This window comes from Rana temporaria, chromosome 1 (genome assembly GCF_905171775.1).
Source record: "Rana temporaria chromosome 1, aRanTem1.1, whole genome shotgun sequence".
NCBI classification, from domain to species: domain Eukaryota; kingdom Metazoa; phylum Chordata; class Amphibia; order Anura; family Ranidae; genus Rana; species Rana temporaria.
In genome coordinates this window covers 408,110,485-408,135,484 of record NC_053489.1, presented here as the reverse complement: position 1 = coordinate 408,135,484, position 25,000 = coordinate 408,110,485, and the positions used below count along the sequence as shown (strand labels likewise).

General features: G+C 45.5%; 1 long non-coding RNA gene across 1 annotated transcript; it reads left to right on the top strand.

Moving 5' to 3' along the window:
• Positions 1 to 7,881: 7,881 nt before the first annotated feature.
• Positions 7,882 to 8,189, top strand: LOC120924954. The gene is made up of 2 exons (XR_005746489.1): positions 7,882 to 7,921; positions 8,001 to 8,189. It is a non-coding gene; the product is annotated as an uncharacterized LOC120924954 (long non-coding RNA).
• Positions 8,190 to 25,000: the final 16,811 nt, after the last annotated feature.

Sequence of the window (25,000 nt, the reverse complement as noted above, 5' to 3'; positions counted from 1 at the left end):
TTTAAATTAAGCTCGTCCCCGCACCGAATGAACTGCGCATGCATCGTCCAGAAATTTCCCGCCGTGCTTTCCGCGAAATGACGTCGCAACAACGTCATTTTTTTTAACTTAGATGTGAGTTACGTCCATCCCTATTCACGGACGACTTACGCAAAAAAAAAATCTAATTTCGACACGGGAACGACGGCCATACTTAACATGGCAAGTCTATCTATACGCCGCAAAATACCAGCTTTAACTATACGCCGGAAAAAGACAACTACAGACGACGTTAGAAAATGCGACGGCCGCGCGTACGTTCGTGGATCGTCGTAAATTGCTAATTTGCATACCCAACGTGGAAAACGACGTGAATGCCACCCAGCGGACGCCAAAGTATTGCATCTTAGATCCGAAGGCGTACGAAGACGTACACCTGTCGGATCTAACCCAGAAGCCGTCGTATCTTGTTTTGAGGATTCAAAACAACGATACGACGCGGGAAATTTGAAAGTACGCCGGCGTATCTACTGCGTACTTCGTCTGTGGATCTGGCCCACAGTCTATAAAGTAGAGGGCTAATGGATGCATGAACCATGCTAAAAAGGACATCCCAGATCTCCCTTTATGATAACCCGATAGCTGAATTGCATTTCACAGAATAGCACAGGAGCAAATTTCAGGCATCCAGGAGGTGCCTCCTGAATGTCTTTTGTTTCTCTTTTTAACAGTCAAATGGGGTTTCTGAATGGGAACCACATTCAGGGTCACATTTAACTATGGTACTGCCGAATGCAAAAGGCGGTAAAATGTTTTCCATGATGTGTTCAATGCAGGCTTGCTACCCTTGCAGCTTTTGGGAGGGATGCCATAAAACCAGTGCTTAACCATCCACTTTTATTGCCCCTTGAACACAAGTGTAGATTAGGACTTACTTACTGGATCACCAGGTGAAATAAAGGAAGAAAAAGCTTAGAAAACAAATGCAGCAATCTCATCTAGGAATTATTACGCTGCAAAATAATGGAAAATTGTTATCAACTACTCGCCATAATTTTCTTTTCCTGGTCCTTCTTCACATCAACACACTTTGGATTAACTCCTCCTTTTAATTCTCAGGACCACCTTCTTCCAGCCTAATAAAATAAGGTCCACCCCTCCCCCTCTTGTTCTTTGTGTAGCAGCGACAGACCACTTTGGGAGGGAGGCAAACTATGCTAACGTGCGGACGGACCATGAAAGGAAAATTACGGTGAGTATTTGATAATAATTTCCCATTTTCCTGGTTGTCCTCCTGTCGGTACACTTTGGGTTTTACCCTAGCCAATATAGGGTGGGAAAGAAAAGACAAGTTAGCCAGACCCAAAACTTCACCACACTTAGCTTAACAAGGGAGCAGATACCACACAGTTCTAAATATAAAAGAACTAGCAAAAGTATGTAGAATTTATAGTGATGAGCAAAAGTCTTGCAAGAACTCAAGGTAGTGGTCCTGCATATGTCTTCAACCGGTACTTTTGCCACAGACGCCCATGAGGCTGCCATCCCTCTAGTCGAGTAAGCTCCTATACTCTGTGGAGGAGCAAGGTCCTTTATGATGCTGTCCCTTTCCTAGACCCTGAAGAAACAATGAATAGGTTATCTGACATGCGTATCTGCTGGGCCTGCTGTAGATATGTTGGTCTAATGGTCTAAGATCAAAATGGTTTGTCTGTTCTGATGGCTTTGTAAAGCAGGGTTGCACCAATGGCACACACCATCTCTACCGGATAGGGCTTCCAACTCTGACACTCTTCTCGCTGTTGTAATAGCTGTAAGAAAGACTAATTTGTCAAAAACCAAAGTGGACATTTCTCAGTGGGACCAATTGGGGGCTGCAATTGCGCCTTTAGTACCATGCCCAAGTCCCATGTTGGGAAGAAGTTTTTTTTTTGGAGTCCCCATTCTTATTGCTGCTCTGAAGAATTGTTATATTAAAGGCTTGTTTGCCCACATATGTCCGATGAAGGAAGACAGAGCTGAAACTTGAACTTTAATTGAATGATATGCCAAGTGCACATTCAGTGCTGTCTGCTATACTTTGAGTTAGCGGGGAGAAATGATGTTGTGACGCAAAGTTCACACATTTTCTACAAATGCTTGAGTATGTAACGTTTGTCTGTCATAGCCTTCCTCACACTTAGTAGTGTAGAAATTACCTAGTTTAAGAGACCTTGCAAACGCAATCTGGCCGATTAAACAGCCAAGCTGTCAACTGTAATCTCCCTGGATTGGAGTGAATCCACTGCCCCTGCTGTAGTAAATCCCTCTTGAGAGGCAGGTGTACTGGTGGGGCTGATGCCATTTGTAGGAGCAGAGGAATCCACGGCCTCCGAGGCCAGAATGGTAGAATTAGGATGGCATGAACGTCTTTCTTCGCAATCTTCAGCAACAAACTCACGATTAGTGGAATTGGAGGGAACAAATACACCAGGGGAAACCGCCATGGGTTTGAGAAGGCATCCTGAGCTACCGCTTGTTTGCAACTGAACCTTGTCACAAATTTTGGAACCTGCACTTTCTCTGGAGTCGCCATCAGGTCTATGCTGGGTGTTCCCCATATGGCAAAGACTGGCTCAACATATGGCAAAGACTGATTAACCATTCTACATTGCTGGGAAACTTCCGGCTTAGTTGGTCTGCTATCTAATTTTGCTTGCCTGTAATGTAGACCGTTGTCAGAGCTTCTTTATGAGCCCCGGCCAATCTTGGTTACTAGTTGGAGTAGCAGCAGACTTTTGGTTCCTCCTTGTCAGGCTATATATGCTACCACCATCTAGTTGTCTAGCCTCAGTTTTATTCGGGCTCTCTGAGGGAAATCCTGAAAACATGATCTGTTGGCGCGCTTTGAGGACTGGAGTTGAGAAACACTGGTCTAGGTAATAAAAGATCTTTATCCCCTGTATACGAATAAATGCTATGGTGGCTAGTAGGATCTTGGAGAAGACTCTGGGTGCTGTGTTGATCCTGAAGGGCAAACACCTGAATTGATAATGGAATTCTCCTGCCACGAATATAAGATATTGTCTATGATGTCTGTGGATTGGAACATGCAAATATGCATCTGCTAAATCGATTGAAATCAGCCAATCTCCCAGTTGAATTACTGATATAATTGTATATACTGATTCCATCTTGAACCTTCTAGGATCGATAAATTGATTCAAGGACCTCAGGTTCAACACTGGCCTGACCTCTCTGGAGGCTTAAAGAGTCACTAAAGGAAAAAAATTGTTTTGCTGAAATGACTGTTTACAGGGTATAGAGACATAAAAGTTAACTGATTCCTTTTAAAAATGATTAAAAATAGATAAAAATCAATCATATAATGTGCCTCTAGTTTCACTTTCGTTTTTAAACTGTTTTCATGTTTCTGTGAAGTAGATAGAGACACAGAACAAAAACAAACAAATCCAGGGCAGTGTTTTGTTTTTAAAATGAATCTGATTGGTTCTGAGGAGTTTTAGACACACAGCTTGGACCACAGTGAAAAGCTGCCATGAGATTTTTCATAAGGAGCCAGACAAGCAGGAAGTGTGGAGATCAGAGCAGAATTACAGCTACTTCAAAGCAAAAACGAACAATGAGGACATGAAACTAGGACTGCAGTAAGGTAAAGGAAGCTATTTAGCTAAAAAAATATTTTCCTTTAGTGATCCTTTAAGGTACCAATAAGATTGGTGAATATACTCATTTCCCTTGTTGACTCAAAGGGACTGGCATAATTGCCTGTTTCTGACATAATTCGGTCACATATTCTTGTAAGAACTTGCGTTTCTTCTGATCTTTGCCGCTTGTCCTGCTCTGGTATTCACACCCCACAAGAAGAAACTTTGCTAACCTTTTCATTGTGGTCTAGTATATTCCCGGCCTGGACTGTATGATCTGGCATCTCAGGCACTTCTGAAATTGGACTATCCTGACCGAAAGGGTTGCAGTCTTTTTCTTGATGTCTGAGGTAGCAGACCCAATTTCCCGCCTGTGACCCGCTTGATTGCCTCTTCCAGGGTCTTCCTAAACAGCATTTTGCCATTATATAGGATGTTGCATAATGCCTGTTCTGAAGCCCTGTCCATAGTCTAGTGTCTGAACCAAAGCGCTCTTTTTGCTGTTACTACATTTTTTTTTAATCAAAACAATTTTTATTGCTGACAGACAAGAATACAATACATGCATTAGTCATATCAGTGTATACAACATTGCAAAGTAAAATTTCCAGTAATACAGGTTGACACGCATTGTAAAAATACAATCATTGAGATACATATCGAGGATATCGGCATAAAACAAGGGAAATTAAACATAACATCAAATACATGCGTTATCCTTTACTCTTCCCCCGCCCCTGGGGCCAGCCACGAAGAAGTTATAAGGTGAGTGAACCAGAAAGTTCACCTAAGTTTATAAGTGCTGTTACTAAGTTTGTCATAAATCTTGCTTGCTGTTTTACCAGGTCTATAGAAGCTAAGAAGGCTGCTGTCAAGTTAAGCTCTTCAAGAGCCACGATAATCTTTGCTGCCTCAACTCCTGCATGTAGTGCTGTCTCCACATTCAAGATCCAAACTTTTAAAGCTCCTGCGATAGATGTTAGGACTATGGACAGACAGCAGGCTGCTCCTGCGACTGCATAAATGTTCTTAAGATCGGCGTTGCTACCCTATCCATTGGGTCTCTGAAAGTGTGGAGTCTTCCAGAAGAAGAGACACATGTCACTGTAGGGCTGCATCTACTCCCAGAGCAGGCTCCCAATTAGCGGCATCTCAGGATTTGAACGGATTCATTTTGCAAATCAATTCTGGATTCTTGCATTCCTCTCCGGTTTTTCCCATTCATCCTCCATTAATTTGCGTATTTTCTCCATAAATGGAAAAGAAGCCCCTTGCTTCCTAAGGTTTGGAAAAAACTCTTTACCTTCTCTGCAGGTTGAGTGTCCTGCTCTCAATTTATGGCTTTGGCTGTAACATATGTGTCAATCAGGTGAAAATCAAACAAATGTTCGGGCATATCCTTTGTTTCGGAAGATGATCCTGACAAAATCTCCCAAACCTTTTGAGATCTCCTACCTTAATCCGTGGAATTACTCACTTTAGGTTCTTCCCTAGAAACCGCTTGCACTGGAGATCAAATGTATACTTTCGCCCACTGCCTCATGAAAGTAATCTTTAACTCTCCGCGCTTCTGCTTCCTTATGTGTGGTCACTAGGGATGAGCCAAACATACCCGCGTTCGGTTCGCACCAGAACGTTCGAACAGACCGACCGTTCGCGCGAACATTTAGAACCCCATTGAAGTCTATGGGACTCGAACGTTCGAATTCAAAAGTGCTAATTTTAAAGCCCAATATTTAAGTTATTGTTGGAAAACGTCTTTGAGAACCTGGGTCTTGCCCCAGGGAACATGTATTAATGGAATAAAAACTTTTAAAAACTGTAGTTTTTTCTGGAGCAGCGATTTTAATGATGCTTAAAGTGGAAAAAAAATTCCTTTAAATATCGTACCTGCTGGGTGTCTATAGTAGTGGCACGTGTTTAGAAATGTGCCTGCACAACATGAGATTACTCTCAGAAAAAAGTAATTTAATACTGCTTGCGGCTTTAATGTAATGTTTGGTCCCTGCAATATGGATAAAAATCATGGAAAAAAATAGCATGAGTTTCCCCGCCACCACTCCCCCCAGGTCATTACAAGACCCAGTGCCGATCCTGACCTCCCTGGGGCCCTAAGCAAAATTACATGGCACATTAAAAATGAGAAGCAGGGGGCGCTGACGACAGTGACATGTCACATTAAAGAGAGTTGAGAAGCGGGGGGAGGGGGTGTTCTGCTGTCGGAAATGACTCAGCCAGCTAGTTTAGAAGCGGGGTGAGGGGGCGAAAATTACTTCTCACCAGGCGGGGCCTCTAGTAATTTGGGGGGCCCTTTGCAGCTTTGCGGGGCCCTAAGTGGCTTGCATAGTGAGCCTATAGGAAGGATCGGCCCTGACAAGACCCTTTAGCTCTATATACTTTGAACAGCAGTATACAGGCGGTGCAAACAAGATAAGGACTGTAGGTTTGTTAAGAAGAATTTGAACCATGTCAGACTTTGCTGCTGCATATTGCACAATTTCCTAAGGAGACCCTCAACAAACTGCATGACACTTGTGCCTGGTGATGAGGCCACTGATGTTCCAGTGGTGGTGGCCCGTAAGACTGTCCATGCAGGCTTGGCCCCCCAAAGCGCACGTGCTGTGTGGCAACAATATGTCAATTATTTTAGGGGTGGGGGGGGCATTACAATGCCAGATCTTGGCTCAATATTTTATTTATTTGGGAAAGAAAAATTCTAGAAAAAAGGGGGGTTGCCATCCGGGGCCCCCTTTGAACAAATTCTTTGAAGAACTCCTGTTCTCTGAAGGCCTCCATTATTTCTGCAAGTCAAAATTAAGCAAAAAAAGCTAATCACACAATATCCCTTATACACTACGCATGCAAGAAGCTCCGCACGTCTCCCTGCCCATGACGATCGTGCTAGTAATTGCCACGCCCCTTTTTGGTCGGTCAATGCACTTCACTGAAGACATGATGGAGGACACTCAGGAGAGACAGGAAGCTGCAACCACAAGTAAGGAGAGAGGCCAGGCACACACCAGGAGCAAGAGGAGGTACAAAGCCACCAACATGTCTTTTGATGAAATGGTGGAGATGGTTGCCATCCTTAAAAAGGAGGACTATGACTGTCTAAAAGGGCCTTACAAGAACCCCAAGAAGGTTAAGGCCAAGATAATAGAGAATGTTCAGAGGACTCTCCATCAGAAATTTAAGGTGCAGAGGTCAAGGGAGCAGTTGAGGAAGAGGTGGTGAGACCTCAAAAGAAGAGAACCGGAGCAGCTCGAGAGAATTCAAAGAGTCCTCAGAAGACATAAGTTATTTAAAAGTGTACTCTGATTATTTGTTTTTCTTATTTTGCGGCATGTGCTTTTTCTTTCAGGTTGTGTATATATACAGTTCAAGAATAGATGTCTCAAGGTTCATGTTTGTGGGCACAATAATCGGTTGTTCATTCTATATATGATCATTTTATGTGAGACCAATTTTTTATTTAATGTAGATGTGTTATTAACTAGATTTAAATAATCCAACTTAGGTCAATATACAGTAAAAGGAGAGTATGCTCAGCACAGCAGTTGATTATACATATGGACTCAGTAGCACAATGGTTGGCATGGCCGATCCGCCCTATAGGCTCACTATGCAAGCCGCTTTGGGCCCCGCAAAGCTGCGAAGGGCCCCCCAAATAACTAGAGGCCCTGCCTGGTAAGAAGTCATTTTCGCCCCCTCACCCTGCTTCTCAACTCGCTGGCTGCATGGGAGAAGAGGCAAGAAGTCAGCACCCCTTGCTTCTCAATTTAATGTAAGATGTCATTTCCGACAGCAGAACACCCCCTCCCCCCACTTCTCAACTTTCTTTAATGTGACATGTCACTGTCGTCAGCGCCCCCCGCTTCTCATTTTTAATGTGCCATGTCATTTTGCTTCGGGCCCCAGGGAGGTCAGGATCGGCACTGAGTGTTGGTCACAAGAACAACCTATTTAGGGTGTCACACAGAGGTGATCCAGTGTATACTGTTGTTTTTCCATGTAGGAAACTTGGCCAAAGATAGAGAAATGCAGCAGCTTTGGTAATGGATAAAATCCTGTGTTAAGCTTAGAAGGATTGTAAAAACAGACAATTGTACCACACTTTTTAAAAAGAATGATTGGCATTCCTCTTTCAGGCCTCTAATCTTTTTGATTCATCTATCCCTTTTTTTACAATCTCATAGGCCGCAATCAAGCTGCAGCAGTGGAGCCGACCAAACCCACACAGAGCCAAGCCCCACCCTCGCCGGATGTGCAGGAAGTGCAAAATGCCACCACATCAGGTCAGTGTCATACAGCAAAGCTTCAGGTAATACATGTAGGCCTGCATAATTTTAATACATGTTTTTTTCCAAATTTCAGGAGTTGTTCGAACTGTTGGGGGCGGCTTAGACACCTACAGTGCCCAGGTGCTCATTGGGGAGATAATGTCCTGCAGGGCAGAAATAGAGAACACAAACCTCGCCCTCGAGAAGATCATAAAGAACAACAGAAACGTGGACCAAAACCTGAAGAATCTGATTGATGTTCTGGGGAGGGTTTAAAAAAAAATTGATGTAGACAAGTATTTAAAAGCAAAAATATAGTTCTTAAAAAAAAAAAAAAAATTAAACAATTTTTATTAAGATATTTTTTGAAAAAATGAAAATGACACATTTTAAGTGTGATACAATAAATATTTTTGGATACTCAACAATGTGTGGCTTCTTATTATATCAATGCTGCCTAAAAGAACAAATCTAGATTTGTGGTGTTTACATTGACAATGATGAGTATTTAGTACAGGAAAATAAACATGATAACGTAGGAGAAAGCTAGAATGAACTCAAATTAGAAAAGAATCAAACAAAGAAAAGTACTAGAACAGGGGCAGAAAAATTGGGCCTTAGACACTGGTGGCGGTGTCACAACACTGCAACCCCTCACAGATACTGTAATTGGAACGCAGCAAAGAGCCACATGCAAAGTATTGTATCAAATTTTTTTATTAGACGCCCCTGTTAAACAGGGACATAAAATTTGGGCCTGAGGCCCCGTACACACCATAGAATCCATCCGCAGATAAATCCCAGCAAATGGGTTTCAGCGGATAGATCCTATGGTGTGTACACGCCAGCGGATCTTTATCCGCGGATATATCTCCCCTGGGATGGATTCCAGCAGATCGGATATTTGCTGACATGCAGAACATATCCATCTGCTGGAGTCCATCCCAACAGATGGATCCGCTGGTCTGTACAGACTCACCGGATCCATCCGTCTGAAGGGATCCCCCGCATGCGTCGTAATGATTCGACGCATGCGTGGAATTCCTTATATGACAGCGTCGCGCACGTCGCCGCGTCATAATCGCGGCGACGGCGCGACACGTCATCGCCAGAGGATTTCGGCGCGGATTTCAATGCGATGGTGAGTACACTCCATCGCAGAGAAATCTGCTGAAATCCTCGAGAGGATTTATCCGCGGAAACGGTCCGCTGGACCGTATCCGCGGATAAATCCTCCCGTGTGTATGGGGCCTTAGGCACAACACAACACTGCAACCCCTTAGATACTGTAATTGGAGCGCAGCAAAGAGCCACATGCAAAGTATTGCATCAAAAATTTTTATTAGACGCCCCTGTTAAACAGGGACATAAAAATTGGGCCTTAGGCACAACACAACACTGCAACCCCTCAGATACTGTAATTGGAGCGCAGCAAAGAGCCACATGCAAAGTATTGCATCAAAAATTGTTATTAGATGCCCCTTTTAAACAGGGACATAAAAATTGGGCCTTAGGCACAACACAACACTGCAACCCCTCAGATACTGTAATTGGAGTGCAGCAAAGAGCCACATGCAAAGTATTGCATCAAAAATTGTTATTAGACGCCCCTGTTAAACAGGGACATAAAAATTGGGCCTTATGCACAACACAGCACTGCAACCCCTCAGATACTGTATTTGGAGCGCAGCAAAGAGCCACATGCAAAGTATTGCATTACAAATTGTTATTAGACGCCCCTGTTAAACAGGGGCAGAAAAATTGGGCCTTAGGCACTGGTGGCGGAGCCCAGAAACAAAAACTTTCTTACTAGCTATCAGCAAGATCAGTGAGGAGGAAAAGGATATTCAGTCAGCAGCATAACAGGACAGTCACTCAGCATCAGCATAGGCCGTCTCCAAGGGATCTGTCATTTCAAAAAAATTATTCAGTTACATCTGCATCAGGTGCTTGGCAGCTGGTGTTGATCCAAGCCTGATTCATTTTTATGAAGGTCAGACGATCGACGGAGTCGGTGGAGAGGCGAACCCTGTGATCGGTCACAAAGCCTCCAGCAGCACTAAATGTGCGTTCTGAAAGAACGCTGGATGCAGGGCAAGCCAGTAGCTCAATTGCGTACTGTGCAAGCTCTGGCCAGTGATCCATCCTCAACACCCAGTGAGCCAGAGGATTTTCGGTGGGGAAGGTGTCCGAATTGTCTGAAAGCATCGGTCAAACGGCCACCTTCTCCACCGCTCCTTCTGTGACTCACCGAAGCCTCAGCAACACGTTGTCCAGGAACAGGATTTGGTAATCCCCCAGGTTCTGGGAACGCGTTGCACAGACCCTTCTGCAAGGCCTCCCGAAGATGTTTCATCTTCTGCTCCCTCTGCGACGGCAAGATAAGCTCCGCAACCTTACTCTTGTAACGTGGATCAAGGAGAGTTGCCAGCCAGTAATGATCCCTCTCCTTGATACCACAAACACAAGGATCCTTACGCAGGCTTTGCAGGATCAGGGAGGCCATGCAGCGTAGGTTTGCTGAGGCATTCGGGACACAGTCCTCTGGGTCACTGAGGACGACAGGATCTGCAGCCATCTCATCCCAGCCACGTAAAAGTCCACGGGTTCCTTGGGACTGTAAGTGATCCCTTGAAGACTGCTGCTGCTGATGCTGAGTGCTAGGCTCCACCTCCATGCTGCTAATACAATCATCCTCCTCCTCCTCCTCCACCTCGTCCTCCTTGTCCTCTTCCTGTGTGCTAGGCGGGCATGCAGGACCACTGTCTGGATAAAGGGGGCCTTGAGAGGTAAGGAAGTCCTCCTCTTCCTCCCTCTGTTCTGCCTCAAGGGCCCTGTCCATTATTCCACGTAGCGTGTGCTCCAACAGGTGAATAAGAGGGACAGTCTCACTGATGCATGCACTGTCATTGCTCACCATCCTCGTGGCCTCCTCAAATGGTGACAGGACAGTGCATGCATCCCTGATCAAGGCCCACTGGCGTGGGGAAAAAAACCCAAGCTCCCCTGACCCAGTTCTGCTGCCATATTGGCACAGGTACTCATTGATGGCCCTCTGCTGCGTGTGCAGCCGCTGCAGCATGGCCAATGTAGAGTTCCATCTGGTGGGCATGTCACAGATTAGGCGGTTCTTGGGCAGGTTGTATTCCCTTTGGAGGTCTGTCAGCCGAGCAGTGGCATTGTAGGACCTTCGGAAATGCACACAGACTTTCCTGGCCTGCTTCAGGACATCCTGTAAGCCGGGGTACCTGCCCAAGAACCGCTGCACCACCAAATTGAGAACATGAGCAGAACAGGGCACATGGGTCAGTTTTCCCTGTCGCAGGGCAGAGAGGAGGTTGGTGCCATTGTCGCTAACCACCATTCCTGGCTTAAGCTGGCGTGGCATCAACCACCTCTGCCCCAGTGTGGCTCCTGTCTCCCAAGCACACCAGCTCTAGCACCGCATGGCATCTCTTGGCCTGCATTCCTGCGTAGCCCCTCGTACGCCTACGGAGCACGGCTGGTTCAGAGGCAACATCAGCACAGGAAGAGGCCACAGAAGAAGAAGAAGAAGAAGAGGAGGGGGTGGAGGAGAGAGGTGTGTCACAACCAGTAGTAGTGTTTTGGAGGCGTGGTGGCGGAACAACCTCCAACACTACTGTACCTTGCCCTGCGTCCTTCCCAGCTGCCAGCAGAGTCACCCAATGCGCCGTGAAAGAGAGGTTACGTCCCTGTCCATGCCTGCTGGACCATGAGTCAGCGGTAAGATGCACCTTACCACTGACCACCCTGTCCAGCGAGGCATTGACATTGCCTTCCAAATGCCGGTAGAGAGCGGGAATCGCCTTCCGTGAGAAAAAGTGGCGTTTGGGTACTTGCCACTGAGGTACCGCACATTCCACAAACTCACGGAAGGGGGCAGAATCTACCAACTGAAAAGGTAGCAGTTGAAGTGCTAGCAATTTCGCTAAGCTAGCATTCAACCGCTGGGCATGTGGATGGCTGGGAGAGTACTTTCGGCGCTGCAGCAGCTGGGGCAGGGAAATTTGTCTGCTAACATCAGTAGATTTTCCGCATGTACTACTAGGTTGTGACACACCTATTTCTACACCTTCAGTCCTATCAGTGCAGGCTTCAGAGAGGACTGAGGGTCTTGTAGGGTTGGAGCTCCCAGCTGATGAGGGGCAAGGGGAGGTCCACTTTGTTCTTTGGTGTGGGTCTTTCTGGTATGCTTGCCAACGAACTGAATGGCAGGTCGACATATGTCTGGTCAAGCATGTGGTGCCCAAGCGGGTGAGGTTTTGGCCACGCGAGATACGTTTGAGACATATGTTGCAAATAGCAACGGTGCGATCTGATGCACATGTCTCAAAAAAGGCCCACACCAAAGAACTTTTGCAGTACCGTTGAGATGCAGCAGCGCTCTGCACAGGCGTAGCTCTGCGATGTAATGCAGTTGGTGTGCTGCCCATATGCTGTCCCCTGGAGGGCATCCTGCCTCCTTGGAGATGTGCCTGTGCCTCTTCCTCCTCCTCCTCCTCCTCCTCTTCCTCCTCCTCTCTCCTATCAGGCACCCAGGTAGAGTCAGTGACCTCATCATCCCCTCCCTCCTCATCACTGTCGAAAACCTGGCAGTATGCTGCAGCTGGGGGAACATAACTGCCAGATTGCTGTCCCTCTCGGGCACCCGCTCCCTCTGGGCTCACATCAATGCCTTCCTCTATCTGTGTTCCATCATCGGAGCCTTCAAAACGCTGCGCATCTTCATGTAGCATGTACCCAACACTGTGTTGAAACAGTTCGGGGGACTCCTCAGGAGGACATGGTGGGACTAGGGAAGGATTGTGTGATGCCATTGTGCACAAGGAAGAGGACGCCTTGGCAGCTGCTTTGCCAGATAAACTAAGCTCAGCCTGGGTGAGAGAGGATGAGGACGGCTTGGTCATCCACTCTACTAATTTCTCTGCATGTTGAGGCTCAACACGGCCAGCTCCCGAAAACAATGACGAGCGTGTCAGACGGTCATGTCCTGAAGAGGATGCACCGTGTCCACCACCAGCGTTGCCTCTAGATGCAGAGCCTGCTTGCCCTCGTGACTCTCTGCCTTTCTTTGTTGTCCTTCCAGACATTTTAATAGCCTGCACAGGACAAAAACAGAAATAAACAGCACCTGTCCAGTAAGAGCAAGTGCGTTTATGGGCAAAAACACAGCAAACTTATAGTAAGATCGACTGAGTTTATGGGCAAAAACACAGCAAATGTATAGTATGATCGACTGAGTTTATAGGCAAAAACACAGCAAACGTATAGTATGATCGACTGAGTTTATGGGCAAAAACACAGCAGATGTATAGTATGATCGACTGAGTTTATGGGCAAAAACACAGCAAACGTATAGTATGATCGACTGAGTTTATGGGCAAAATCACAGCACACGAGCAGTATGATTGACTGAGTTTATGGGCAAAAACACAGCAAACGTATAGTATGATCGACTGAGTTTATGGGCAAAAACACAGCACACGTGCAGTATGATCGTCTGAGTTTATGGGAAAAATCACAGCACACGTGCAGTATGATCGACTGAGTTTATGGGCAAAAACACAGCAAATGTATAGTATGATCGACTGAGTTTATGGGCAAAAACACAGCAAACGTATAGTATGATCGACTGAGTTTATGGGCAAAAACACAGCAAACGTATAGTATGATCGACTGAGTTTATGGGCAAAATCACAGCACACGTGCAGTATGATCGACTGAGTTTATGGGCAAAAACACAGCACACGTGCAGTATGATCGACTGAGTTTATGGGCAAAAACACAGCACACGTATAGTATGATCGACTGAGTTTATGGGCAAAAACACAGCAAACGTGCAACGTGCAGTATGATCGACTGCGTTTATGGGCAAAAACACAGCAAACTTTTAGTAAGATCGACTGAGTTTGTGGGCAAAAACACAGCAAACGTGCAGTATGATCGACTGCGTTTATGGGCAAAAACACAGCAAACGTATAGTACGATCGACTGAGTTTATGGCCAAAAACACAGCAAACTTATAGTACACATTTTGAGAAGATTTATATTCACTACTGGACATTTTTTGTGTATTCACCATTTATGATCTGCTAAGACATATTTTCACTAGCGCAACTCCATCCTTTACGTAAACTTATAGTAATATCGACTGAGTTTATGGGCAAAATCACAGCACACGTGCAGTATGATCGACTGAGTTTATGGGCAAAAACACAGCAAACGTATAGTATGATCGACTGAGTTTATGGGCAAAAACACAGCAAACGTGCAACGTGCAGTATGATCGACTGCGTTTATGGGCAAAAACACAGCACACGTGCTTTAACAGCGGCTGCGTTTATGGGCAAATAAATAACACATGTGCAGTAACAGCTAATGCGTGTATGTGCAATTATATAGCACACATGTCATGCAGTAACAGCAACTGCGTGTATGTGTGCAATTAAATAGCACATGCCCACTAACACTGAGTACTATGTTTCAGTTAAAACTAAAATGCTTGCAGGCAATTCAACACGTTAGAGCAGGGGTCTCCAAACTTTTTACTTCGAGGGCCACATTCTATATTTTACACATAATCGCGGGCTGAAAAAATAATTTATAAATAAATCCACAGTAGAACAAGAATAGAATAGAATTTGACTTACTGCTGACAGCAGGACTGGATGGTGCTCCTATATTCTTTGCTGGCACCTAAACGCTGGAGCATCATGCAGCAGGGCTAAACTTCCAGCGTGCATGAGGCTTTACGCCCATGTCCCCATACATCTGTGTCCCCATACATCTGTGTCCCCATCAGTCTCCCCATTCATCTGTGTCCCCATCATCTGTGTCCCCATCATCTGTGTCCTCATACATCTGTGTCCCCATACATCTGTGTCCTCATACATCTGTGTCCCCACCCATCTGTGTCCCCACCCATCTGTGTCCCCATCCATCTGTGTCCCCATCCATCTGTGTCCCCATCAGTCTCCCCATTCATCTGTGTCCCCATCATCTGTGTCCCCATCCATCTGTGTCCCCATCAGTCTCCCCATCTGTGTCCCCATCCATCTCCCCATTCATCTGTGTCCCCATTCATCTGTGTCCCCATCATCTGTGTCCCCATCCATCTGTGTCCCCATCATCTGTGTCCCCATCCATCTGTGTCCCCATCAGTCTCCCCATTCATCTGTGTCCCCATCATCTGTGTCCCCATCATCTGTGTCCCCATCCATCTGTGTCCCCATCAGTCTCCCCATCTGTGTCACCATCCATCTGTGTCCCCATCAGTCTCCCCATCTGTGTCCCCATCCATCTCCCCATTCATCTGTGTCCCCATTCATCTGTGTCCCCATCATCTGTGTCCCCATCCATCTGTGTCCCCATCAGTCTCCCCTACTGTGTCCCCCATCCATCTGTGTCCCCATCCATCTCCCCATTCATCTGTGTCCCCATTCATCTGTGTCCCCATTCATCTGTGTCCCCATCATCTGTGTCCCCATCCATCTGTGTCCCCATCAGTCTCCCCTACTGTGTCCCCATCCATCTGTGTCCCCATCAGTCTCCCCATCTGTGTCCCCATCCATCTCCCCATTCATCTGTGTCCCCATTCATCTGTGTCCCCATCATCTGTGTCCCCATCCACCTGTGTCCCCATCAGTCTCCCCATTCATCTGTGTCCCCATCATCTGTGTCCCCATCATCTGTGTCCCCATCCATCTGTGTCCCCATCAGTCTCCCCATCTGTGTCCCCCATCCATCTGTGTCCCCATCAGTCTCCCCATCTGTGTCCCCATCCATCTCCCCATTCATCTGTGTCCCCATCATCTGTGTCCCCATCCATCTGTGTCCCCATCAGTCTCCCCATCTGTGTCCCCATCCATCTGTGTCCCCATCAGTCTCCCCATCTGTGTCCCCATCCATCTCCCCATTCATCTGTGTCCCCATTTATCTGTGTCCCCATCCATCTGTGTCCCCATCAGTCTGTTTCCCCATCCATCTGTGTCCCCATCAGTCTCCCCATTCATCTTTGTCCCCATCATCTGTGTCCCCATCCATCTGTTTCCCCATACATCTGTGTCCCCATCACTCATCAGGCTATCCCCACAAATTGGTGTCCCCATTAGAGCCCCCCCATCATTCATCCGAGTCTCCCTGCACATTTGTGTCCCCATCACAGCCCACCCCCACCTGCATATTTGTGTCCCCTTCAGAGCCATCACCTCCCCTTCCGCATATTTGTGTCACCATTAGAGCCATCAGACCCCCTCTTCACATGTTTGTGTCCCCATAAGAGCCACCAGCACCCCCACATTTGTGTCCCCATCAGACCCCACAGATATTTGTGTCCCCATCAGAGTCATCACCCCCCCCCCACATTTATGTCCCCATCAGAGACATCAGCCCCCCCCCCCCACATTTGTGTCCCTATCAGAGTCTCATCAGCCCCCCAAAATGTGTGTCCCCATCAGTCTACAACCCCCCCCCCCCAGTGTGTCCCCATCAGAGTCATCAGCCCCCACATATTTGTGTCCCCATAAGAGTTATCAACCCCCCTCCACATTTGTGTCCCCATAAGAGTCAGCCCCCCCCCCCACATTTGTGTCCCCATCAGAGCCATTTAACCCACCCCCACACAAGTGTATCAGCCCCCCTCCTTGCATGTGTCCAGAGCGTCTCCATCACTGGCTTTGCAGACCTGCTGCACCTCCCGACTCCCGCCCTGCTTGTATTACACACTCGTTACTGGTTAACAGCGAGGCGGGAGGCGGGAGCAGGGAGGCGGCTACGGGTCTGCACTACACCTCATTGGCTGCTGGGATGCCGTGGTCCCAGCAGCCAACAACACAGTGAGACGCCGGAAGGGATTGCCGGACCTGCGCTGCCTATTGCCTGGGGCGAATAGGCAGCGTAGGTTCCACAGCTAACAGGTGGATAGGATTCAAGCTGCGGGCCGGAAGAAATGGCCTGGCGGGCCGGATGTGGCCCGCGGGCCGTAGTTTGGAGACCCCTGCGTTAGAGCACTGCAGCTAGCACAAAGAAATTGCCTAACAATAGGAATAGCTGATCTAGCTAAGCTATACAGTGTATAAATATATGTACAACTCCTAGGGATGTATATATATTCTCTACACACTGCAAATTTAACTATACTGACTAGCCTTCCTGCTCTATCTATCTATCTATCTATCTATCTATCTATCTATCTACTATCTATCTATCTATCTATCTATCTATCTGGTAGAAAAGACACTGTGGGCCTAATCCTCAAAAACCCGGCGCAACGTAACTTTTTCCATTTAAGTTACACCGCCGCAAAATCTCTAACTAAGTGCCCGATCCACAAAGCACTTACCTAGAAATTTTGAGCGGTGTAACTTAAATCCGGCCGGCGCAAGGCGTTCCTCTTCTGCAGGGGGCGATTCCCATTTAAATGAGGCGCGCTCCCGCGCCGGCCGTACTGCGCATGCTCGTGACGTCACTTTCCCGACGTGCATAGCGTGAAATTACGTTACGTCGGGCTTTGTGGATTGCGACGGGACAATAAAGTTGCGTCGGGTAAAAAAAAAGATACGGCGCCAAAAAAAAATTTAAAATTAAAAAAAAATTGCGTCGCTAGCAAGAAAGGTCTGTTTTTACAAGGTGTAAACAGTTTACACCTTGTAAAAGCAGCCCTAATTTTGCGTTTGCAAAATAAAACTTACGGAGAAAAAACGAAGCTGAAAAGCTTCGTGGATCTCTGTAAGTCCTAATTTGCATACCCGAGGCGGCATTTCGACGCAAAATGCCCCCAGCGGCGGATGCGGTACTGCATTCTAAGATCCGACAGTGTAATTCAATTACACATGTCGGATCTTCGTCCATAGTTAGGACCAGGGATACGACGGAGTAACAGCAGTTACTCCGTCGTATCTCTTTTGAGGATTTGGCCCTGTGTCTCTATCTATCTCTCTCTCTCTAACTGACTGTCTGTCTGACTTGTCTTTAACAAAGCCGGAACACACTACACAAGGCCGCCTTGCAGGCAGCCTTATATAGTGTGGGGCGTGTATTAAACCCCCTGAGCCATAATTGGCCAAAGCCACCCTGGCTTTGGCCAATTATTGTTCTTCGTTTTTTGCGCCTTGTGATTGGCCAAGCATGCAGGGTCATGGTGCATGCTTGACCAATCATCAGCGCGCAACGCCGCAGTGAATTATGGGCCGACGCGCGTCACTCGAATTTGGCGCAAACGACACGTTTTGTTTGAAATTCGGCGAACGTACGAACAGACGATGTTCGAGTCGAACATACGTTCGAGTCGAATGACCAGCTCATCCCTAGGAAGGACTAATCTAACTATACTATACAGTGTATAAATATATGTACAACTCCTGGGATGTATATATATCCTCTACACACTGTAAGTGAAAACACTGCAGCTAGCACAATCAACTGCCTGACAGATTAGGAACAACTAATCTAACTAAACTATACAGTATATAAATATATGTACAACTCCTGGGATGTATATATATCCTCTACACACTGTAAATTTAACTAACTAGCCTGCCTGCTCTATCTAGCTAGAAAAAAAGACAATCTCTCTGTCTGATCTTTAACCAGCGCTGGAACACACAACACGAGGCCGCCCAGCAGGCGGCCTTTTATAGTGTGGGGCGTGTGCTAAAGCCCTGAGCCATAATTGGCCAAAGCCACCCTGGCTTTGGCCAATTATGGCTCTCCATTTTTTGCGCACTGTGATTGGCCAAGCAAGCGGGTCATAGTGCATGTTTGGCCAATCATCAGTGCGCAATGCCGCAGTGAATTATGGGCAGTGGCGCGGCACTCGAATTTAGCGCGAACGACCCGTTTTGTTTGAATTTCGATGAACAATCGAACAGGCAATGTTGGAGTCGAACATGGGTTTGAGTCGAATGCGAAGCTCATCCCTAATGAAGAGGAATTTGCAGCAGGGCAAAAGATTATAATTCTGACATGTCCCTGTGTTCATCTTCCCTCTACCACAGGTCACTCAGAACTTGCTTTGATAATGAGGAAAATAGCGTAGAAAGTAAAAAGTCAAAGTTGGTGGGTTTCACACACAAGGTACACATAGTAAAAGGTAATTTAGAGTTTCACAAGGTAAAGATGTATTAATGTTATATTCTTACAATATAGGTACTCCAACAGAACCTCGGGTTCCCACTATGGATAGGTCACTGGCATGGGTGCTCTAGCACAATGCAGTACTATACTCACGACTATACCAAAAGAGCACAAGGGAAATATTTTTATCACTAGGACTCGTAATTTAGCAATCAAGCATTTATCTGCATTACTTAAAAATCATTTATCTTTCTCCACCTCTTCACACTGTAATATACAAAATATTACGCCTAATCTAGGCACCACTCCCAAGATTTCATCCTCTTCTTATTTGGGCATCACATTGGCAGGTGGGGGGAAAAACGTGGAGAATCTGGACCGACTTGTAATCAAAATACAGTCAAATAGGCAATTTGAAGTGATAAATCTTTCCCCCCCACCCTTTGTCGGAAACTTAAATACAGTTTCTACAACTTGGACTCTGCCTGTACCAACATATAGATGTTTTTGAAATGGTCAAGGATTTATAGGCTGGTGCTAAAGGGTATTTATAACAATGTGGATGTTTCTAATACAACTCCTTGGAAAAACTTGTGTGTCAAAAAATCCCTAGAAAGAAATAGTGGTACAAGTCCCTCCCTTTTGAAAAAATAGACAAGTTAAAATGGGAGAAATGTTGAAACTTTGAAATTATTTATCAAGCATATCTCATTCTCATACATTCAGCCCTGGCTCCAATCTATTTCTCTGTTAACCACAGAGTACTGGGTTTGTCTTTACCAATTTCTCTCAACTACTGGCCGGCTCAATCTAAGGGTGGTGAACTTTGGGTTTTGTTTTGCTTCCGGGGTTGTGAGGCACGGCTGGTCTCTTCCTCCTCTCATCCCCTTGTGTGGGGTGGGGGGGCGGGGATTTGACCCCCTGTGCCTCGGCATCATGTGCTCACGCCTCACTTACGGCATCTTATAACGGGGTGATGTGGGGAGGTGTTTGTCCATCTTTTGCCACAGATGGGGTAGACATGGGTCCACCATTGGTGGCTTCGCTGCACGAGGGTGGTCAGCCTTTTCCCCCGCTTCCCCCTTGCTGCACTGGCATTAGCATGATGTTGGCGGGGATCCGCTCTGGAGCAGGGACATTTACCAGTCGGAATCAGCCAGCAGACCACCTAACTGGTCCCTATCACATCATTAACACACCAAGCCATGGGTAGGTTATTTAAGTTTTTTGAGCACTCCTATTTGGAGTGAATCACTTTATTCACTTTAGATTTAATTTGGTATTTTTGTTGGGTTTATTTACATTCATATTTATGGTAGTGCCTCTGTGGGATCACTTAGAATTAAATGTCACATACACACATTCACTTAATTCCTCTTCAATTAATCGCCTAATTTATCAACACACATTTTTTGCAGATTATCATGCACATTAGTGCATTCACTATGCACAGGGATGGTTTTCTGGCAACCTGGCTTATTTTCCGGCTGTTTGTCCCTATTGTTAGTGGGTTATCCCGCCTCAACCCCGGTGCTGATATCCTACCCAGGGATTTCCCTTAATTTCCCGTTACTAACCTGAGCTGAGCTGGGGAGTTGACTTGTAAGTATTAGTAATGCTGTAATTTAATTGGCCCCTTTTCCCTTAGAGGGTACTATTTGATAATTCAATGTTTTAGTACAAACATGCCACAAAAGTTCTGATGAGTACTGAAAAGCTATGAAACATAGTTACATAGTTACATAGTTAGTCAGGTTGAAAAAAGACACAAGTCCATCCAGTTCAACCACAAAAAATAAACAAACAAAATAAAAAACACAGTACAATCCCATACACCCAACGCCATACCCACAGTTGATCCAGAGGAAGGCAAAAAACCCCAGCAGAGCATGATCCAATTTGCTACAACAGGGGAAAAAATTCCTTCCTGATCCCCCGAGAGGCAATCGGATTTACCCTGGATCAACTTTACCTACAAATCTTAGTACTGAGTTATTTTATGTACATTTAGGAAAGTATCCAGGCCTTTCTTAAAGCAATCTACTGAGCTGGCCAGAACCACCTCTGGAGGGAGTCTGTTCCACATTTTCACAGCTCTTACTGTGAAAAAACCTTTACGTATTTGGAGGTGAAATCTCTTTTCCTCTAGACCAGTGGTTCTCAACCTTACTAGTGCCGTGACCCCTTGATAAAATTTCCCAAGTTGTGGGGACCCCTAACAGTAAAATTATTTTCGTAGCGTGGGTTGTCAGCACCCAAGGCAAGACAAGTAATTTGTGTCCCTAACCCACTGACATTTAGGGCCCCCTGAGTCCCCTCCACTCGTATAGTATTAAAACCCCTTCTGGTACATTTTAGGATGTGCCACTGTTTCTCTTTGTTCTCCTTTCTTTCCCTTTTAGCTCTAGATATCCTAATTTCTTGTTTTGTTTCCCCCCCCCCCATCCCTCTCTCTAGAAATCTTTTTTGTTCTTTCTCTTATTCTTATTCTTTCTCTCCCTTTTCTTTGTTCCACTCTCTCTTTTCTCTCCCTTCCATGTATTCTCTATTTTTATTCTTTCTTACTCCTTGGTGGGGGGGAATGGGACAAGTGGCAGTTCTGGTGGGGGGTGGGGATCAGTGGCAGTGCTGGGCAGAGTTGGAATGAGTGGCGATGCTGGGAGGGGGATTTCTGATCGACCAACTTAGGTGTTCTTGATCAAGGCCATCTGCTTATCTGAGAATTGTAGTGGGGACTTATAATGGCAACTATAATCACAGGTAGTGTAACTCACTGTGTCTCCGACTTTGTGGTGTCTCGTAGCAGTGACACCTATGCCGAAATCAGGAGATAGGGTCTCCTCCAGCCCCTCCCACTTCACATTCCTCACCAGTCAGCTGACCTCTAGTCTTTGCCCCCCCAGCCATGCCGTGAACTGAATGGGTGGCTGCGGGCTTTAGGAACAGCCCTGCTGGGTGGCTGCGAAAAGGCTGAAAGAGCAGCATGGGCATCAGGAACAGCCCAGGATGTGGTGACCCCTGGCAAATTGTCATTTGACCCCCGAGGGGGTCCCGACCCCCAGGTTGAGAACCACTGCTCTAGACGTAAAGAGTGCCCCCTTGTCCTCAGTGTTGACCGTAAAGTGAATAACTCAACACCAAGTCCACTGTATGGACCTCTTATATATTTGGACATGTTGATCATATCCCCCCTAATTCTCCTCTTCTCAAGAGTGAATAGATTTAGTTCTTCTAATCTTTCCTCATAGCTGAGCTCCTCCATGCCTCTTATCAGTTTGGTTGCCCTTATCAGTTTGGAAACGCATCGATGATTCCAAAATGTCAAGACAAGCCTGGCTCTAAGCAAGCATTTATGTATGCATTGTTTATGTTAGATGTATGCATTATCTATGAATTGTTTCCTATCAATTTTGCTTATATGATGATTTCAATAAGTGTTTTTAATGATTTATTAATCATGTGTATTGAATATTTGTACCATATGAGCCTATATATTTGATGTGCAAGTCATTATAACCACTAATTTATTGTTGATTGATTCAATTGGTTTTATAAATATGGCATGTTCAACATGATTATAAAAATAAATCTTATGAATTCTGTTTATTATATTCCACTTATCATCATTTGCCTATTAGAATTGAGCGGACACCTGGATGTTCGGGTTCGACGGGTTCGGCCAAACTTCAGAAAAAAAGTCCTGGTTCGGGACCCGAACTTGACCCGAACTTGACCCCAAACCCGAACCCCATTGAAGTTAATGGGGACCCGAACTTTTGAGTACTAAAATGTCTCTAAAAAAGTAATGGAAAGGGCTAGAGGGCTGCAAATGGAAGCAAAATGTTGGTAAGAGCATGGCAAGTACTCTTCAAACAAATGTGGATAGGGAAATAACTTAAAATAACATAAAATACCTAAAAAAAAAAATCTTGACCTAGGAGGACGAGGTCCATATGGAGTCTCCTACTCCTACTCCTACTTGAGGTGGCGGTGGATGTGGCGGTGTAGGTGGAAGCGGCGGTGGAGGAGGACGAGGTAGCCAACACAGGTTTTTGTTTTTAATGTATTTATTTTTTAAATTAGGGTACACCCCAAAAGAGTGAGAAAGATCAGAAATAAAAGAATGGCTGGGTAAGGCCGGTATATCTCACATGTACAGATATGGAGGAAAAACTGGAGGAAACACTGCAAAATATATTTTTTGCCCTAAATGGGTGTTTTTTGAATAGCAAAATAGAAGAACAGTAGCTAAAGTGTTTATCTCACACGTACAGATATGGAGGAAACACTGCAAATACTGGAGGAATCACTGCAAATTTGTTTTCCCCTAAATGGATGTTTTTTGAATAGCACAATAGAAGAAAAGTATCTAAAGGGTGTATCTCACACGTACAGATATGGTGGAAACACTGCAATCCCCCCCCCCCCCAAATGGATGTTTTTTGAATAGCACAATAGAAGAAAAGTATCTAAAGGGTGTATCTCACAGTAACATATGCAGTGCTGGTCTAATATGATTTCTGAAGCAGGACTGACTCCTATCTATTTCTCTCCCTAAAAGCAAAACGAGGCAGGAACCTTTCCCTAAATTATCTAAAGCAGAGTGACTTGCACATATGTAGATCACTGAGTAATTTGATTTCTGAAGCAGGACAGTCTGACTCCTATCTAATTTTCTCCCTCAGAGCAGCAGCAGCGCCAGCCTTTCCCTACACTATCTAAAGTAGAGTGACGTGCTGTGCTGTGTGCCTCTAGATTATATAGAGGCGGGTCACATGCTGCACTGGCCATGTCATTAGTAGGCATGGCTGTGATGGCTTCTAGGTCACACGACAAGTTAAACGAATGTTGATTGACTGCCCTGCAGCACGCCATTACATTGCCGAACACCGAACCCGAACCCGAACTTACAGCAAATTGTTCGGGTTCGGGTCCGGGTACCAAAAACCCAAAAGTCCGGTACGAACCCGAACTTTACAGGTCGGGTTCGCTCAACCCTATTGCCTATGCCAAGCCTCATTTAAAGTCCCACTTTTCCTTCTCCGTTCTTTGTATTTACTACTTAGGGATGGAGGCTTGTCATTATTGGTGTGTCGGGTCATATTTTCTTATGTGTTTCATATATTTTGTCTGTTATCAATAAAGAAACATATTAATTTCTGAAATACAAAGAACCAAAAATTCTCACCTTCTATGTCCTTCCTAAAACCCATAAGGATTTTCACAATCCTCCAGGCCGGCCTATTATATAAGGGATAGGGTGCGAAACGGAAAACATGAATTGGTTATTTGATAACTTTTTAAAATAAAATGTCATAAGCCTCCCATTATATGTAAAAGACACAATAGGCCTACTTATGATTTAATTGACATCCACCAAGCAAGCACATGTCTGTTAGCCAGCAGCATGTCTCACAAAAAGGGACTACAGATGATAGAATCCTTCCTTGAAAAGTGAGAATGTTCAATGTGGGGGTCATAACCATTTTGTACTACAACTCTTGGAACATTGTTTGACCCACATTATCTTTTTGTTTAATAAGACCCTTTGTCTCCAGGTGCAGGGGTGGCGATGGGAACTTGTTATGCCCCATCGTTTACCCGGGGGATGGCAAATTACTGTTTATTCTAGAGACATCTAGAGATATCTGCTTAAATGACCTGGAGATATACTAGCCTGGTATTGTTACATCAATGATGTACTAATGCAGTGTTTCTCAATTCCAGTCCTCAGGCCCCCCCAACAGGTCAGGTTTTTAGGATTTCCATTATTTTGCACAGGTGATTTGATCAGTTTCACTGCCTTAGTAATCACCACAGCCTTTTCATCTGAGGGAAATCCTGAAAACCTGACCTGTTGGGGGGGCCTGAGGACTGGAATTGAGAAACACTGTACTAATGCCAAGGACAGGAGTTGAATTTCCTCATGGATATGCTTGATAAAAATTAAATAAATCTACAGTTCACAATGAATTGGAGTCAAAGAAAAATGTATTTCCT